We start from the raw sequence: 16,541 nt of genomic DNA, 5'->3' as shown, positions 1-16,541 counted from the left end.
TGCTATGGTGAATTTATTCAGATTCTAAATATATACTTAGATATTTAATATATGATACACTTAATTATTTATGTTATTTAATACCTTATAAGGATTATTATTTCACTCATTATTTATTTTGTGTGAACCTTTTAGAAAGTTTGCTTGAATACACTTCACTTTTGTTGTATGGCCAATCCTGACAGTGCAGTAGAAAGCAACGGAATTGAGACCACGATTCCTTTTTTGAAGTACAGCTGCTCCTTGATTAAAGAGCGTGCTTGCAGATTAATAATGGACTTGAGGTTAGATATTGTATATTAAAAATGATCATTCTAGTGCATACATGCATTATGTATATATCATTATATTATTTTGAAAAATCAGTAGAATCCTTTCAAATATTATTATAAAATAATGTAAAAATATTATAAACATTTTACTTAAATATAGAGAGCCAATAGGCTTCATTTCGGCAATATAAACATTATTTAAATTAAGGGGATATTAAATCCCACATTGTTTTAAAACCAAATAAGAAACTCAAAGATTGGAATCGGAGAGTTTCATGCCAAATATAGTAAACTATAAAAGTATCGGCGATTACTAGCGTGAGCTAATGCAAGTAGTACTAGTACGTAGTACAATCTCGGGCAACTCGCAGCAAAGGTGGTAAAGTTCTGATCACTATTCTTGGTATTTTCCATAATGTAAAAACACATTTCCTAGGAAATGTATGCTGTTATTACATTATGGTGGGAGTTCACTACCCAGACCGGTTTCAGCCTTTTTTGAGGCTTCATCAGTGAGTAGCTAGACCAAATAGATACGGAACTTTACCACCTTTGCTGCGAGTTGCCCGAGATTGTACTATGTACTAGGATTACTTGCATTAGCTCACACTAGTAATCGGCAATACTTTTATGGTTTACTATATTTGGCATGAAACTCTCTGATTCCAATCTTTGAGTTTCTTATTCAGTTTTAAAACAATGTGGGATTTAATATCCCCTTAATTTAAATAATTATAAACATATTATAAAGCATTATAAAATGTTTTAAATATGATACATTATATTTGGATTTTTATTGGACCATGATTTTGATAAACTTATATACATAATCATCGACAAGTTTCGCCAGCTAAGGTCTGTCTGGCTTCTTCAGGATGAGAAAAGTTATACTAATATTAAATTCTAAAACAGAAGAATGCAGTAACGAACTTAAAATCAGTTAAACAAATCGAAAAGGACACATGACATTATGAGCTTAAAGCGTGGAGACTTAGTCATTGTAGATCGCGTTTTATAGTTTTTCATGTAATTGAGTTCTGCTAAACATAATGAATTTATTAAGATTTTCCAAATGTCTTTTAATATCATGCCTTGATTTCTATTGAGGTTGTCTCCTGTCCGGAGTACCACTGCAGCTTCTTTAAAGTTTCCACATCTGAAATCTTCTTGCTTTCAGATGTGGAAACCAAATCCAAAACTCTTGAACCTCTTGTTCCCTCTATTACATGTTGCCTAAGACATTTGTCCCTCAAGAATTCTAGAAATTCCATTCCCTTATTGCTACATGCATCTTCCTCTCACCAACTTATACTGCTGCAGTTAAAATCTCCCATAACATTCTTCTTGTACTTGCCAAGCTCAACTGTCTAAACATCTCCTGGGCCCCACCCTCTGTGCTCCTTGGTTTGTAGCAACACTCCACTAAATATCCTGTCTTGACCACCTCTACACCACACCATATGCTTTCAAAATCATTAGTGTGACTACCTTCCAAACCTCCACTCTTAGAGGACATAAGTCATCACTTATCATAAACAGTACTCCACCACCACACTTTCCCTTCCTATCCTGCCGAAAAATGCTGTACTCTGCTACTTCTATTCCTGTTATTATATCCTATTCTGTTAACCATGTCTCAGTGATCCTAATAATATTTGGCCAGGCTGATGCTATCAGCGCCACCAATTCCTCTCCTTTATTCTGGATACTGCTGTCATTAGTATAAAGCATTAAAATGCCTGTTTCTATACCTAGTATTATCCCCCTCTAGAATCCACTGGGCTCAGCATTACCTGATGTCGTCCCCTCCCCCTTCTCCCACATACCCATTCCCACAAGAGGCCACCCCTGGGCATTCTGGTTTCCCTGCATTGACACACTGACTCGTTCAGAATGGTAATCTCTCCAGATGCCTACATCCTTCCTCATTCAAATGCAAGTGGTCTCTCACATACAATTCCTTTCTGTCCTCAAACGTCCCAAGCATCCACATATTCCAATCTTCTGATACGTTCTAGATATTATGTTATTCATTATTACTGCTCTTCTCAGCTCGTCATTATCATACCTAGGCAACATGCACACTATCTTTCCTCTCTGCATCTTCTTTCATACAACCTCAAACAAGAATCTCATATCTCTCACTGCCCAATTTATATTACCTCTCAAGTCATTTTTTCCTACCAGCACAATCATCTCATCCACCCTGTCATCCCTGTTAATTGCCATAGCCACACTTTCCTCCAGGCAAACACTTCTCACGCATCCTATCTTGATCACCATGGATCGTTGAGTCCCCATACATTACACCTCTTACCACCCTGTTCCTTGATTGCTCAAATGCATCCATCACTCTCTCTCTCTCTCTCTCTCTCTCTCTCTCCCCTCTAACACTTTCTCTCTGTGTTCCCCTACTTACCTGCCTTCCTGACATCACTCTATCCCTGGTTCCAGTGCTCCTTTGCATTCCCTCTCTCCTACTGTTTCCATTCTCTCCTCTTCTATCATTCCCATAACTCTCTCTCATTCCCTCTCTTCTACTGTTCCTATTCTCTCCTCTTTTATCATTCCCATAGTTAAAACCTAATATAGGTCATTCTTTTTGCATTCACCAAGGTCAACTGCCTAAACATTTAGGCTTCTGCGCTTCATCCTCTGGATGAAGAGGAGATCACGAACTTTATGATCTGGATGAAACACTTATAAATTTATCACTGAATACCTGAATAATGTCGTATTCAGCAGTTAAAATTTTTCCATTTTCATCCATTAACATCATCTTACCATGATCCTTCTTCCTTCTACTTGCATATATCTAAAAAAAACTCTCTAGGGTTTTTCTTTGCCTGATTTGCCAATTTCTATTCCTGCTGCACTTTTGTTTTCCTTACTAACTGATTTACTCTGCTGGTTTGTTCTTTATACTCTTCATGTAATCATCATCATAACACTAATTACGGGTATAGACTATATTGGTCTATTCCGGTCTCTTTATTCATCCAGTATCCTTTTTGAGGTCTAACGTGCCTTCTCTTTCAGTTGGCTTATATTTTAGTATTTGTTTTTTAATGTCGGGTGTTAGTCATTCGGTTTACATGTTCAATCCATTTTCGTTTATAATTGTTTAGTTTTTCTTCTATTGATTTTGTATTTAGTTCTTTTAAAATGTCTTTTTCCTTTTTTGATCTAATAATGTGTATTTTGCAGTTCTTCTCATAAATCTCATTATGACAACAAAAACATTATAAAAACAAGTGATTGTTTTTATTCTTTGTTTATCTTGTTTGTTTATTGCCCAAATTTCTGCCATATCTGCCATATAATAATATGGGCACTGCTAAAGTATTGTATATTTTCAAGCATGTTTCTTTTTGTACTATATTTGAGTTGAGTGTTCTATTTATCAGGCCTGTAATCTGTAAAAATTTGGAAGTTTTTAATTTTATGTCTTTTTCTCCTTCATGTGATATTTCACATCCAAGATAACTGAAAGTATTTATCTATTCTATTATTTGATTATTAATAACTATTTTGCTTCTAACTGGAGTTTGTCCACAAAATGCCATTGTTTTAGTTTTATCTATGGAAATTTTCATTTCAAACTGTTCTACTATAATGTTTAAATTATATATTGCTCTTTGTAAATTAGAAGAGATTTTGGAGATAGTATGCATAGGGAAATAGACTCAAAAAGTGAAAGACAAGTAATTATTTTGTGAGATTTTTAACTATGTGATCATAGACTGGAAGGAGATAATAAAATTAGTTTAATCCTTTATCCAAGTGTGAGCAAACAAAGTTTGCGCCTGAAAGTATCTTCAGGACTGGGGTAAGGTGGTACAACACCAGGGCATCGCATTGCAAAGGTGGAGCAAGCTACCAACAATCCTATCTCAGTATCTCCTATAATGCAAAACACATCTCCTTGCGGATATGTCTAATGTTATGCATTAAGGGAAGGGCCACTACCCAGACTAGTTTCAACCTTTATTGAGGTCTCTTCAGTGGGAGCCAGGCCCAAGTGGAGATACCAGGCAGAAGCATAAGCAGGTCATCTCTACCTATAGGAGTTGCCAAAGTGTGTGCCATCCTTTTTTTAATAAATTACTCTGGATTTAGAGAAAGATGTTGAAAGTTTATTTTTCACTTGGTTAGAGTATAATAAAATTAGTTTAATCCTTTATCCAAGTGTGGGCAAACAAAGTTTACGCCTGAAAGTATCTTCAGGACTGGGGTAAGGTGGTACAACCACTGGGGTATTGTTTGCTCACACTTGGATAAAGGATTAAACTAATTTTATTATACTCTAACCAAGTGAAAAATAAACTTTCAACATCTTTCTCTAAATCCAGAGTAATTTATTAAAAAAAAGGGGGGGCACACCATTTGGCAACTCCTATAGGTAGAGATGACCTGCTTATGCTTCTGCCTGGTATCTCCACTTCGGCCTGGCTCCCACTGAAGAGACCTCAATAAAGGTCGAAACTAGTCTGGGTAGTGGCCCTTCCCTTAATGCATAACATTAGACATATCCGCAAGGAGATGTGTTTTGCATTATAGGAGATACTGAGATAGGAGTGTTGGTATCTTGCTCCACCTTTTCAATGAGTTGCCCTGGTGTTGTACCACCTTACCCCAGTCCTGAAGATACTTTCAGACGCAAACTTTGTTTGCTCACACTTGGATAAAGGATTAAACTAATTTTATTATACTCTAACCAAGTGAAAAATAAACTTTCAACTGGAAGGAGAAGAGGACACATGTGTGGAAGGAAATGGATTTTATGCAGTTAGTAAGGGATAATTACCTGAGACAGCATGTAATGGAATATACTAGGGGTTTGAGAGTGCTCGATCTAGTAATTGCATCTGAGACTTTATGTATAATTAATATGACCATGTTACCTATAACGAATATGATCACTCTCACCAATTGGCGAGAGTGATCATATGGTCTTGACCTGGGAGGTGGCCAAATGTGTAGAATTTTGAATTAAGACAGGATATATGTGGAATTACAGGGCTGGTAAGTGACAAGTTTAGGAGATTGCATGAATCGGTGCCATGACATATAAAACTGAAAAGGCTGAATGATAGTACATGGGAAGTGGTAAAGGAGTGTTTGAGGAAGGTAATGGCAGACTGCATGCATACCTAGAGTCAGCAGAGCAAATCAAGTGGGAGTTACATGGATGAATATCATTCTTAAGCTGGAGCTGCAGAAAAATAAAAACTTGTGGAGGAAATCTAAGGAGAAAGGTTATCAGCAGGCACATAAGCAGTACAAAGCACAGACCAGAAGGGTAACCACTATGATAAGAAAGGCAACAGTAAAGTATAAAAGGAAATTAGCAATGCAGGCAAAAGATAATCCTAAACAGTTCTTTCAGTTGCAAGTAAAAGAAAGAATGTTTATGGCAGAATTATTTTAATAAATGCCAATGGTAGGGTAGTAACTGAAACAGTCGAAATAGTAGAATTAAAGTGAACATGTTGCAAGAGTATGTCATCCTGGTGGTGATATGGCAGGAACGAGGTAAAGGAAATGGAGGTGCATAATATATTACAGAACCTTAATGTGAACACAGCTCTGGGATTGGATGGTATACTACCAGCTTGAGTTTTACGTGAAGTGGCGAGGGAATTGTTAGTCACCTTGACCATATCGTATAATCTAAGTGTCAGCTCTGGGTTTGCCCTGAGGAGTTGGGATGTTTATGGCATTGTTTTCCTATTACATAAAGGAGGCTCCAAAACTGATGTAGCAAATTACCGACCGATCACCATATCAGGAGTTGTTGTCAAAGTATGAGAGAAACTGGTCAAGAGCAAAATATAGGAATGGATAGATGGAAATGGGACACTGTATGATGGGGAGCATGAACTACCCTTTACAAAGCCGTGCTCCCCCCCCCCCTCACACACACACTATACTATACAGTATCCCATTTCCATCTGTCCAAGTCTATAAAACTTGAGCAACTTGCTCATGTTTTATAATACAGTGACAGCTGAGTTGGATAAAGGTAATGGGTCTACAGTGATACAGCTGAACTTTGCATTGGCCTTTGACATGATACCACATGGAATTCTAATCAGTAAACTGCAGCACATGGTGATGGATATTGGTTTGGTGAGATGGATAGGAAGGTGTTTGATGGAGAGAGATATCAGAGTAGTTTATTCAGGAGTACAGTCCAAATGAAGGCCTGTGACTAGTAGCGTGCAGCAGAGTTCTTCTCTTGGACTGCTACTGTTTAATTTGTTAATTAATGATATAGGAAAGAATCTGAGAGGAACTGTATAGAGTTTCCCCTAATAAAAATAATAATTATTATTATTACATTATTCATCTTCTACTGCCCCAAAAGTGCCTTCTTCTTCTTCTTCCAGATTTCATGCTTAAGCCCCTCCTTCAGCCATTTTACAGTTAAGCATTCAGCCTTTTGATCTTCCGTATATATTCACCCATTGATACTGTTATGTATTTCTTTGTCATTTCCCAAGAAGCATTTATTTCCTTATCATCAACTCTTCATTCCATGCTAAAGCTCCAAGCTGTCTACTATTGTCATAATCACCAGCCTTGTATTTCCACATATATTTGCTCCCCACAGAAGACTCCATATGACTAGCCACAACCCAAGTGATCACTTCATGACCAGTCTCAGCAACTGGAGGAAACAGCAAAACACCACTCACAATTACAATTACTGATGAAGTGATCAGACCTAAAACTTTCAATCCTTACATGCCCTCCTTTAAATGCTGAATGAGATAGTTATCTCTCAAGAACTCAAGAAATTCATTTTTCTTATTCCCAAATCCTATCTCTTCATTCCAATATATACTGCCATAATTAAAATCGCCCATAATAATTATCCTTCCTTTATTCACTAATCCAAGTTGTTTATACCTTTTTTCATCACTGTTGTCGACATTCCCTGGCCTATAGCAACATCCAGCTAAATGTCTTCTTGTCAACCTCCACTTTACATTACACTGCCTGATAACAATTGCCACAGTTTCCCTCTTTCATGTCTACCTTATGTGGACATAATTCCTCTGCTATCAATAGCAGCACTCTCTCTCACTTCTTGTTCTCTCTATCCTTGCAAAAAATACTGTATACTTCCATTTCTCTTCCCATCAGGATATCATCTTCATTCAACCATGTTTCACCCAATGATTTTGGGTCGAGTAAACTTAATTAGTGAAACCATTTCATCTCTTTTAATTCTGATACTTGTGGCATTTGTAAACAAGTGCAGTAATTCCTTTTTAGGTTTAGAACCAGTCCTATCCAAGCCACTTGTTGGTTGTGATTTCTCCATCATGCCTGTCCAGTCACCTTTATCACTACTTACCACATATATTTGCTTAGTCTCAACTTCCCTATGCATATTGCAATATACTTCATCTTCATTCACACATTTACTGCTACTATCAACATCCCCTCTCCTATGCCATGTCTCCCTGTCAACCTGCTCTTCCCCTCATTTTCCTGTTCCTCTAGAGGCTACAGAAGAGATATAAGGGGACAGGTAAAGAGAAGATGCATGAAGAATATAAGACACAGGCCAGAAGAGTGACTAGTGTAGTGAGGAACGAAACTGGAATATGAGTGGAGATTGGCCTTAAGATCCAAAGAAAATCCTAGGGAATTTTTTAGCTATGTGGCCAGTAGGAGGAGAAATGACTGTGGAAGAATGATATTGTGGGATAAAAATGGGAATAGAGTGACTGATGCGAGCACATAGTGGAATCGTTCAATGAACACTTTATTGGAGTATTTCATCCTAGAGGAGTCAGTTTTAATGCTAGAGGGATAGGACTGGTTCGAGGTTTAGAGGTACAGGAGGAGAGTGTGTTTCAGATACTGAGTACTCTGGATGTCAGTAAAGCTTTGGGACTGGATGGTATTTCACCACGAGTTTTGAGAGAATGTGCTAGGGAACTGACAGTGCCTTTAACCTGGCTTTTCAATGAAAGTCTGGCTACTGGAAAGGTACCCATGGAATGGAAGGAAGGTAAGATAGTGCAATTGCATAAGGGTGGTAGTAGACTGGAAGTGTCTAATTATAGGCCAGTCTGTGCGTCATCAGTAGTTGTTAAGATCTTGGAGAAAGTAGTGAGGGACCGTATACAGCATTGGGCAGATGAGGGTAATGTTATCTGTGAGAGTCAACATGGATTTGTGAAAGGGCGCTCTTGTTTTAGCAATATGCTAGAATTTTATAATAAAGTTACAAGAACATTAGATGAGGGAAAGGCATATACTGCAATTTTCTTAGACTTAGCGAAGGCATTTGACAGGGTGCCACATGATAAGCTGATATTTAAGTTGCAACACATGGGTTTGGATGTCAGATTGGTCAACTGGATTCAGGATTGGCTTTCTGATAGGTATCAGAGAGTTGTGTATGGTGGAGCAGTTTCAAGGAGGCAGAGGGTTACAAGTGGGGTCCCACAGGGCTCAGTACTAGGACCTATATTGTTTAATCTTTATATCAATGACATTGTCAGTGGACTGCAAGGGGATATTCAGTTGTTTGCGGATGATGCGAAGCTGGGAAGGATTATTAGTAATAGTGGAGATGTGGTAGCCCTGCAAGAGGATTTGAATAAGCTAGATAGATGGGGAAATGAATATGGGTGTCAGTTTAATGCAGCAAAATGTAAGGTCTTGAGGTTTGGGAAACATCCATGGGATGCTGCATACTCTATGGGAGGAGTTATACTGGAAGAAGTAGATTAGACAAGAGATCTGGAGTTGATGATTGATAGAAACCTGAAATTTAGGGGACATATTGCAAAGGTGGTGAAGGTAACACAGAGGATTGCTGCAATTATGAGAAAGACACTGACCTGCAGAGATAAAAGGGTTATCATTCCGTTGTATAAGTCTTTGATCAGACCACACTTTCCCACTAGTCTGTTATCTTTCACTCTTCTCAATAACTTCCTGTTATTTTCCCTTACATTCTCCTTACATCCACTTAAATCATTTGTCCCCACATCCATAACTAATTCCCTCGCTCATTATCTTCTCGTGTCCAAAGACTGGATAGCAGACCTTATGATCTCTCTCATTAACTAATTCTCTAGCTATATAATTTCTATATACTCTTATCATGGAATCACTCATTACCTCTTTTGCTCTTTCTTCTTTCATTCTATTCTCTTGCACATTTTCATTAGTTTCCACTAACTGTCTAATATCACTTTGCATATTCCCCTTTTCATTTTCAATAACTGTTTCATCAGATCCTGCATTCCAACAGTTTTGCTCTCTGACGCTGCATGGATCAGGCATGGATTTCCTAATGGATGGTCATGTTTTAGTAATCTTCTTTCTTATTACAATAAGCCGATTGCTTCATTGGACAGAGAGAGGGATACACAGTAGTGTACTTAGATTTTTCAAAGGCTTTTTATAGATTACCATATGGTAAGTTGATAGTCAAACTAGAGTGGATGAGGTTAGATATTAGATTAGTGCATTGGATTGGAGATTGGCTATCTGATAGGTATCAGCAAGTTGTGTATGGGGGGGGAGCAATATCCTGGAAGAGAATTGTCACTAGTAATGTTACTCAGGGGTCTGTTTTAAGGCCATTACTGTTTAACCTATATGTTATTGATATTGGCAAAGATTTGGATGGGATATTCAGTTGTTTGTGGATGATGATGTGGCCTTACTAGAAGACTTGAATAGATTGAGTGAATGGGGATGAGAGTGAGGATGCACGTTTAATGTTACAAAATGTAAGCTTTTAAAATTTTAGAAACAAAGATGGGATGTAGAATTTATGGTTGGTGGAGATATATTGTTGAAGGTGTAGAAAATAAGAGATCTTCAGGTAATAGTGGATAAGCACCTGAAATTTAGGGGACACATTGCGAAAATTGTGAGGACAACAGAATGAATTCTAAGAATGATGTGGAGGACACTGGTTTGTAAAAGTAGGGAGATTCTTGTTCTATTGTATAATGCTCTGATTAGGCCACACATGGACTACTGCACACAGATTTTGTCACCTTTGTTTCAAAAGAGTGAAGAGATGTTGAAAAGGATTCAGAGGCGACTAAGGTAGTTTCTGATCTCTGGAATGTCGAATATGAGGAAAGGCTGAGAAGATGCAATTTACAGTCTGTTGTTTAGGAGGAATAGGGGTGATATGATAGAGACCGACAAGTTAGTAAGGGGTTGTTATAGGATCAGTGTTGAAGAGGCTTTACAGAAAATGGTGGGAGATCAGAGGGCTTCTCTGGATGCTGTATAAGGTGGATGTGAGTAGGGAGGAGAGGGAAGCAAGTTTTTTTGCATGTAGAGTTGTGATTGATTGGAATGCCTTGTGAGAGAGTGTTGTGTGCACAGAGAATTTGAATGTATTTAAGGTGGAGTATGATGAGCTGCGTGTATCATAAAAGGACCTCCTAGATAAGTCTTTGACTCCATGGGATCTTTGGGTAATAATAATAATAATAAGTTATGTATGAGGAAAATATTATTCTGAAATATGAAAGTGATAAGCAGGCCTGTTTTGAATACTCTTCCAATATGTTAATGATATTGGAAGAGTATTAAATGTGGATATGTAGTTGTTTTCTGATGATGCAAAATTGGAGATAACTACAAGGATTAGAGTTAAGAGTTATGGCTTTACTAGAGGATATGAAAGAAAATCTGAGGAGGGAAAGTGAGTGGGGACTACTAGTTCAATACATTCAATCCTCACTATAGCAAAAATCATAGAGTCCACAGAAATAGTTTATTATAGTGAATAGGTTGCTATGCTGTGGTGAATTTCTTTTCGAATAGCATTGTATCTGTTGGGCTTTGATTGGAACTTTTTAGTTATTATAATGAATTTATTGTTGTGGTGCTTGCTGTAGTGAGAACCAACTGTATTGGGAAGTGCAAGAATTTTCAATTCAGAATACAAGAATGGGATGCAAAGTATACAATCATTTAGGATGTCATGGAGGGTGCGAAACAACTCCCCATATCCAACAATTCCAGTTTTTGGAATTGTTGGATATGAGGATATGACAGTTTATTTAAAGGTATTAATTCATAACACAGAATATAAGAAATTAGTTATTATTTATTTAACTTATTTGCTAATATTTCGCTGGTATTATATCCAGCATCTTCAGAGAACAAACACAGTTTGTCACAGTACATAGAGCTGCAACACTTTGGTATAATAGTGGAACTAGTTTAAAAAAATTGTAACACACACAGTGCAAGAAACAAATGTCCTAATTAGTACCATCTGTTGTTGGATAAAGAGAGAGAAAAAACAAGTGTTCATTTGATCTTAAAATGACTGTCTTCCAGATTTTTGGTAAATTGATACAGCCATACCTGAGGATTGGAGAATGTTTTAAAGCTGCTGCTGATTCCAAAAACAATCTCTCTCTCTCTGACTTATGATTTCTATGTAGCATTTTTGTTTTCTTCCATCTGATTTTGTGTGACGGCATATTCAAAGCATGGTTTGCTAGTCCTGACTTGCCATAATTGATAGTGGCAAATGTATTTTTTATGTTATCCTCATATCAAAAACTCCATCCTCCTTTAGTGCTTATACTCAAGCCCAAAATAAATGCAAAAAAACTATCACTGCTTCCAAAACAGAGTTTGAAAGAGCAAACAAGCAGAAAACTTGCAACCTGTCCAAACGGTAGCTGAGCCTTTTTGTCTCTTGCCAAAGCAATTGGCAAGAAATCAAAACTATTCCCACCCCTAGCATTCCCAGATGGCTATATTGCATCATCATCCACAGAAAAAGCCAATCTCCTGGCTTAACACTTTGCCTCCAATGCACACATAACAGACAATAGCAAATGCTCCACAACTATTCCATATGCCCAACATACAATGCCACTTATATCCTTTTGTCAGAAAGAGATCAGAAAAATATTGTCCAAATTAGACACAAAAAAGACTCCTGGTCTTGATGGCATTCCTCTAATTGTCCTGAAGGTTTCTGCACCAGAACTGACACCTATCTTATGCCATCTGTACATACCCTCTTACTCCACTGGTATATATCCCAAAGCCTGAAAATTGGCCTATATTCAACCCATTTCTAAAAAGGGTGACAAATCACTGCCATCTAACTACTGCCATCTCACTCACCTCAGTCCTATCTAAAGTAATGGAGAAAACAATCAATTCCCAACTTCTACACTACCTCAAAGACATCAGTTAATAAATAACCACCAGTATGGATTCTATCACTGCCGATCAGCAAGAGATCTACTCGCATGTCTCATCCATCTGTGGACAAATGCCATTGAGAAATTTCAAGTGGGTGCACTTAATATTGCCAAAGCTTTTGACTAGGGCTTACTAAGCAAACTTCCATGTCTCAGTCCTCCGTGTTTGTCTCAGGACTTTTGCAGTTAGGTTGCCAGCTTTCTGTCTGGATGCACACTGTGTGATGGTGGATGCTTCCTTATCCTCTTACCATGCATCTGATGCCGGTGTTTCACAAAGTTCTGTTCTCTCACCAATCCTCTTCTTTCTATATATCAATGACCTACTTCAGCTGATCCCAAACCCAATACACAGTTTTGCAGATGACAGCACATTACATTCCTCCCTTTCACTTGATAAACCTTACTCTACACAACTCACCTCAACCTACAGAGCATCAACACCACTACCTCAATTCTGATCTCCAAGCCATCCTCCAATGGGTTCAGATAACCTTGTTAGTTTTAATGCTAGTAAAACCCAGTTCTGTCTTATTTTTCACAAAAAAGAACCATTTTCTCCTAGTATTATTTTTGACAACACTCAAATTTCTAGACAAGATGAGATTTCTTTTTAAGCCTCTGCTCTCTCCTGTCATACACACTAACCATTGCACTATCAGCTTCTAAAAAACTAGAATTTCTCTGTCGCTCAAGGTGTTACTTCACCTCTGAACAGCTGTTAACTTTATGCAAATCGCAAATCTGCCCAGCTATTGAATACTGCTCTCGCATTTAAAGTGGGTGCCCCTAAGAGCTCTCTCAAAATTCTTGACTCAATACAGAGGAGAGCAACTAGATTAATTAATGATCCATCTCTTATCAACTCACTCCTCCCAAACCTCACACAGATATTTAGTTTCTGCAATATGTGTATTCTATAAATATTCGCATGGCAAATGTTCATCTGAAATAGTATCAATAATTCCCTCACTTAGTACTAAGCTCGTTGGAACACATGCAGCTGTTCACAGTAAACCTTGAAATCCACAGAACAAGTTCCTTTTCCTGCTCCTTCATTTTTACTACTGCTATATTACTGCTACTATACTACTGCTATACAAGGGCGCTAGAGAGTCGCCGAAGAATGTGACAAGGGATTTGAGCTATGCTGAAGAAAAGTGCTTTTTTAATTGATGAATAGTGTGACTTCTGTCAAGATTTGTGCTATGTTGCTTTTCTGTAATACAAGTGTCCCTCAGGTTGTTTGGGGAGTTTGTTGTTGTCTCTCTATATCATGTATTTTTGGTTACCGAGGAGGCAGGGCCAGCATCGGATGCATAGCGGTGGACAAGAAGAAGATAACATAAGTTTTCATTATTTAGATATTTAGTATATGTATAGTTAACTTATACTTATATAGTTATACCTATAGTTATACTCACATATACTTATTTAGCATTTAGTTGTAATAGTTCTTCGACACTATTTTGAATAATGGCAACAGCTGCAGCTAAAATTGCAAATGATGTATCACCAAGTCCTCCCCCATTTAAGGACTGCATTTTGGTTGATATAATAAGGGATTTTGTGGCATACTGGACTTGTGGAATATATGTGTCCTGGCAGTTGTATATGTGGCAGGTGAGAGAAGGGGAAATACGTATGTGCACAAAATGCAGGCAATGGGAGGAACTTGGTGAGTTAGAGATGACTATAACTGACCTTGTTAGGACTATAATGGAAATCGTTGAGTCAGAGGTGGGAGATTCTCCATTAGAGAGATGAGTGGTATGATAGAGGGCAAGAATAGTGGGAGAAATATGAATGAAAAAATGAGAGTGGGGAGTGTGGAAAGGTTGAATGATTTTGAAGTTTTCAGAGATGGTCTCAATTGGGAGGATGAATGGCAAACAAGAGTGGCTGACTTACAAAGAGAGATAGATGAACTGAAAGAGCAGGTAGAATGTCTAAGGAATGATATGAGAAGTGTGGAAGATGAGATTAGGTGAATGGAAGGGATGAATACAAAGCAAATCAGAGTAGGAGTGAGACAGAATTATGGGAATGATAGAAGAGGAGAGAATAGAATCAGTGGAAGAGAGGGAATGAGAGAGTTATGGGAAAGAATAGGAACAGTAGAAGAGATGGAATGAGAGAGAGAGAGTTATGAGAATGGTAGAGAGTTATGGGAATGGTAGAAGAGAGAATGGGAACAGTAGAAGAGAGGGAATGAGAGAGGAGAGAATGGACACAGTAGGAGAGAGGGAATGAGAAGAATGCAAAGGAGCACTGGAACCAGAGTTACATTGATGTCAGGAAGGCAGTTAAGTAGGGGAACACAGAGAGAAAGTGTTAAAGGAGAGAGAGAATGAGGGATACAGGTGAGCAATCGAGGATCAGGGTGATAAGAGGAGTAATATATGGGACTCAATGATTCGTGGTGTACAAGATAGGATGCGCGAGGAGTGTTTGCTTGGAGGAACGATAGATAGTGTGGCTATGGCAACTAAGAGGGGTGAAAGGGTAGATTAGATGATTTTGATGGTAGGAATGAATGACTTGAGAGGCAATGTAAATCGGGTGGCTAGAGATATGAGATTCTTGCTTGAGGTGGTACAAAAGAAAACGCAGAGAGGAAAGATAGTGTGCGTGTTGCCTTGGCATGATAGTGATGAGCTGAGCAGAAGAGTAGTGATATTGAATAACATAATAGCTAGAATGTGTCAGAAGAGAGGATTGGAATGTGTGCATGCTTGGAGGGCATTTGAGGAACTAGACAAATGAGCAAATAAATGAGGGTTTTGGTTTAATGCAGCAAAATATAAGGTCCAAAATTGGGGCACATACGATGGGACACTTCTTACTCTATTAGAGGAGGTGTGCTGAAGGAAATAGGAGAGAAAAGAGATCTGGGGTTGATGAGTTACATATTGCAAAGATGGTGTAGGTAACCCAGAGGATTGCTGCAATACTGTGACGGATGCTGACCTGCAGAGATAAAAGAATTATCATTCTGTTGTATAAGACCCTGATCAGACCACACTTAGACTATTGTTCTCAGATTTGGTCCCCAGGATTTGAAGGTAATAAATTAACTGTGGAAGGGTACAGAGTCAGATAACAAAGATGGTTTCAGGATTGTACAATGTTAGTTATGAGGATCGGCTGAGGGAATGTGGATTGCCGAGTTTGATAGATAGAAGAAGGAGAGGTGATATGATTGAGACTTTTAAACTGTTGAGAAGTGGTTACAGGGTTGACACTGGGGAGTTCTTTCGCTTGGTTGAACAGCGGGAAGGAGTGATGATGAGGGGGGCCATCCCTGGAAGTTACGAAAGGAAGCTGTGAGCAGGAGGATGAGGAGTGATTTCTTTGCATGGAGGGTGGTTGAACTGTGGAATGTATTGCCTGATAGAGTGGTGAGAGCGAGAACAGTCAATGAGTTTAAGGTGGTATGACAGACTTTGTGTTTCCTATGAGGGACCTTCCGTGAGGAGTCTTAATAGCCTTTGTGTTTCCTAGGAAGGACCTCCTGCGATGTGTCTTTTGATTCTATGGAGGCTCGAATAATAATATTGTGGAATATTCTTCTCCCTGATGTATTTCACTAGGAATGCAATATATAGACTTTTAAATCAAATGTAAACAAGTTTTTCTTTTCCCAACCCACTTCCCATATATGGTACTAATATACTATAGATTGATCAACCAACCTCTCATGTATCAACATAAAAAAAAAATTCTTCTTCTTCCATAATGCATGCTAATCTTTCAATTCATCCATTTTATACATCCATACATTCATGCATTTTAATCAGATGTTGTTTTTATGTGCTAAAAGTAATTTACCCATTTAAAATTTAAATTTTGATAAGTTTTTTTGTAAGTTCACAAATTCTGAATTTCATTAACTGATGCAACTGATACAGATAAATGATCAGTTGTATGGACAAGTTATTGGTAATGTTTACTTGCATACAAATGTAAACTTTCAGTTTGAGAATTTGCTGCTAATTTCTGTAATTTTATTTGACCAGTGTGAATGCAAAAGGAAGAG

The sequence above is a fragment of the Typopeltis vanoorti genome, chromosome 5 (assembly GCF_054136105.1).
Source record: "Typopeltis vanoorti isolate ZY-2024b chromosome 5, IOZ_Tvanoo_1.0, whole genome shotgun sequence".
Classification (NCBI taxonomy): Eukaryota; Metazoa; Arthropoda; class Arachnida; order Uropygi; family Thelyphonidae; genus Typopeltis; species Typopeltis vanoorti.
The sequence above is the reverse complement of the archived record's forward strand: the minus strand, read 5'-3'. Positions refer to the sequence as shown.